A 4,471-nucleotide genomic window follows, 5' to 3' on the forward strand; every position below is an offset into this window, starting at 1 on the left:
CACCTGCATGTCCTTCTTGATCATCAGTGACTGACTGCAGTTTCATCTCAAATGTTGAGTGATGGAGCTTAATTCCTGAAATGGCAAAGGGACAATAACATTGAACTGAGGCACTGGATCAAAGGGACTCACCAAGACATTGTGCAAATCACTACAACGTTTTAATGTCATGTTTTGCTTATGGGTATAGAATTTCATCTTGTTTTGTAATTAATGGTGATAATTTGTACTGTGAATATTTCAAACTCCACTGAAGTTTACCATCTCCAGGGGTGTTTCAGGCTTCTCCTTACTACCTGTACCCACTGGTCCTTCCCTCCCTCCCACCCCCGGTTGATAATGATGACCCCTTGAAACTGATCCCCTGTGAACAACCATGTAAGGTAATTATCAGATAAACCACCCACAGACTCTGCTCAGACTAGTAAAGAGCTTTCCCTTCTGAATTACTGAAATAAGAGCATTTAAGTGAGGTGTTGTCTAGATTAACTTAATCTATGGACATGTCTGTGAAAGACTGTCTTGAGTCTGTGGCTGAGGTGGGAATATGCGCTCACTGTGTGGTGCTATCCCCTAGTGGCTGGGAAGCCGATCTGTTTAAGAGTGACCTTCATTGGAATGGATGGAGGTGTACCTTTAGGGCAAATCCCCACCCAGTCAAACTTCCAACTTGTGGAAACAAAAGGCCTAAGGAACTTTCTGCTCCAAAGAAGCCACAACAAGGGAGTACCCATTGCACTCTCCTTGCTGAAGATTTTTACATTTACTATAATCGGAGCTCTTGCATCTGGATATTGATTTTTCTTCTCCAGAAAGGTGAGGAAGTGTTTGAGAAATTAATGTTGGAAACGTAACCGTATCAAGAATGGAAAACCAGTATCTAGATTTATGGTGCTCATGAATATTAAATGTAAAACTACCTTTACCTGACATAATGAGATTCTCAGGAACCAAAGAGTTTTTTAATCAGCAAGAAAAGAGCAACCTATCAGCTGAGAAATGCCCCCACCAGACAGAATTGTGGGCAAAGCCATGGTGAATATGCCCCTCCCCAGTGAGCCAATGAATTTTTATTGGGGTTACTTTCAGGAACAGAAGACTCAAGCACAGCCCAACATGGGTGACAGATGATAAATACAAAATCCCCAGAACTGTAGCAGCCAGACAGGTTGGGGAATCTCCTTTTGGCATCCTTGCTAATTAATCTCCCAGTCGCTGTTTACCATTCCTATATCCTTGGGAGGGGTCCAAAAGAATTCTCCAAGTTTTATCCTTTTTACCCTTGTGACCTTTGTTCAGTTCACACGTGTCTTGAGCCTCCCACTCTTTCCTCGTGGGCATGTTTCACTGTGAAACAATCCACTCTGGACAATTACCAGCATTCATACCACTTAAGCCAATTTGGAGTATTAAGAGCCCTTTAATAATGGTCAGGCCAAGTATAGGGTAATACTTCTAGTCACTGGTGGTGCCAAAGCTCAGGAACGATGTTTTTAAAGACAAAAGTGACAATTACATTAGCGTTGGGGGTGGGGTCGCATCAGTGAGGAGCTAGAGTAGAGGACTTGTTTCACCCATCTTTTGGCAGTCCTACTATAGCAGTATTTTCCAGACATTTGGTGAATTTTCTTGATTGAAGTGGCAGTGTGGGTGGTGCCATCTCAGGCTAGTGGTCTTGGGTGCTATAAGAAAGCAGGCCAGTAAGCAACAATCCTGACCTCAGCATCAGTTTCTACCTTTAGGTTCCTACCCAGTTTGAGTTTATGTCCTGATTTCCTTTGATGGTGAAATATGATGTACAAATGTAGGCCAAGTGAAAGCCAGGCCCCAAGTTGCTTTTACTCATGGTGTTTCATCAGAGCAAAAGACACCCTAAGACAAATATCTACATGGTTATAGTTAAGTTTTAGAGTTTTCACTGTGTTTATTCATTAGTTGGAGTGGAAAGAGAAAGGTGGGGATGAAAGAAAATGAGAATTTGTAACTTGTGATTCATGTAAAAGAGTTGTCTATGAGCCCCTGGCCTGTGGCCGAGAACAAAGCAGGACAAACAGGGCTATCTTGTCTGGGTCAACACCACCTGGCCAGAACCTCCCCTCTGTCTACTGCCCCTTGATGCCGGGTAAAGGCATACATCAACTGGTTGCTATGTGAACAAGATAAGCCCCCAGCCCACAGGAACAAAGTCCTGATGCCCTTTTGCTAACATGTAATCTTTCTGTTAATGTTTAAATAAGCCAATAGTGTGTCACTATGCTGAATTCCACACCCCTAAGCCCCTTATCCTATAAAAACCCCTAGCTTTCGAGCCTCGTGGCCAACATCTGTTATCTCCTGTGTGGAATGCATGTCGGTCAGGAGCTCCGTCATTAAACGTCCTCATGTAATTACATCAAGAGATGGTCCTTCGTGATCTTTTTGGGTGCATGCCAAATCGGGAATTGGGTGGGGGTTTCCCCACCAGGTCTAACAGGGACAGAATGTGTGAGAATATAACTTTGTGGAACTGTTTCTGTCTATCCACCTTTCTATGAGTTCTGCATACTGAGCTGGTCATCAGGCTCACATAGCAAATACTTCACCCACCGAGCCATCTCGCCTTTCCAGTTAAGTGACTACCAATACTTTTCAGGGATACAGAATGCTGAAAGTAGTCTTCAGTAAACTATCTACATTTAATACTACTATATAATACAAAAATTAAAGTCAGAGTAGATTAAACACTTAAATGTAACAGCTAAAGTTTCTAGAAGAAATCTAGGAAACCCTGCTTGCTGATAATGATCTGCACAATGATTTTTGTATTTTGCCTCAAAAACACAATCAACTAAAGTAAAAAAGGCATGAAGGATTGCATTAAACTAAAATGCTTCTACACAGCCAAACCAAATTAGGTAAAGTGGAGGGATAACCTATGGGAGAAAATATACAGATAAGATGTCAATTTCTTATCTGTAAAAGTGGGTGTGGAACTCAATAGTTGAACTACATTACTTAAAAATTGGTTGAAAAAATGGGCAAAAATTTAATACACATTTCTTTTAAAAAGACACACTGACAGCAAATATATGGAGAAAAAAAAATCTTATCAATCACCAGCGAGTAAACATCAAGAAACTTTGGTTATTCTTTTAAAAGGTGGTTGTCAACTTGACTACATCTGGAATTAACCAGAACCCCAAAAATGGAGGACATACTTGTGAGAGATTTTTGCTTAATTTTAATTGGGAAGATCAACTTCAAATCTAAATCTGTGAGGTAGGAAGACACATTTTTAATTTAGATCTTTTGAGCTGGAAAATCCTACCTCTAATCCGATCCACATTTTCTGCCAAAAGCCTATATAAGGACATGGAAGAAGGAAGCTTGCTTTTTGCCTACTTTCTCTAGCTTGCTAGCAAGTTCTTTTTTTTTTTTTTTAAATCTTTTTGTTTTGTTTTGCTTGTTGTTTTTGTTTTTCTTTTTTTTAATTAATTAATTTATTTATATATGTGTGTATGCTGTAGCTATCTTCAGACACTCCAGAAGAGGGCAACAGATTTTTGTTACAGATGGTTGTGAGCCACCATGTGTTTGCTGGGATTTGAACTCAGGACCTTTGGAAGAGCAGTCGGTGCTCTTAACCGCTGAGCCATCTCACCAGCCCCACAAGTTCATTTCTTTAATGGCATTAGTGTTTACTACTTTGGGATTCCAGTATATACTGAAGATGAGCTGAGACATTTAGTTTGGTGGACTGTGCAACTATTGGATTATTGGACTTTTCGATTCAAAGCAAGCTATTGTTGGATTAGATTGACCACGGCCTGTAAGTCACACACACACATAAACACACACACACACACACACATTGAATTTATTATATGTATGGATAAATATATATTATGGGTAGGATATATATGTGTGTGCGTATGTGTATATATATATATGGGTAGAAACAACAATTCCACATATGTAAGCCATATATATGTATGTATGTATATATATATATATATATATATATACATACATACATATATATGAGAGAGATTCAGTATATAAGTTCTATTACTCTAAGACTAATATGATAATTGCTTGCTATATATCTACAGGAACTTTTCTAGATGAAAAAATATTTGCACTTACATGTGTTTAACGACACTATAATACTAACAATGAAGGAATAGTTAAGATCATGTCACACGTATACTAAAAGGAATAACTTTCAAAGGAAGGAAATTCTATCATCTTCCAAGCATAAACATGCATAGTTTTACTAGGTGAATCAAGCAAAGCACATAGTATTTATGATATGACCTACATATGGAATCTCAAATTGTTCAAAACCAGAGGAGCAGTTAGAATAGGGGTTGCAGAAGTCAGAATTTGGCTAAAAAAGGTGGAGGGTGTTGGGGATGACAATTGTCAATGGGTAGAAAGTTTCAATTTTCCATAAATATTATATTCTGAATATCTAATGTCTATCATGTAG

Source organism: Mus musculus, chromosome 1, assembly GCF_000001635.26.
Source record: "Mus musculus strain C57BL/6J chromosome 1, GRCm38.p6 C57BL/6J".
NCBI classification, from domain to species: domain Eukaryota; kingdom Metazoa; phylum Chordata; class Mammalia; order Rodentia; family Muridae; genus Mus; species Mus musculus.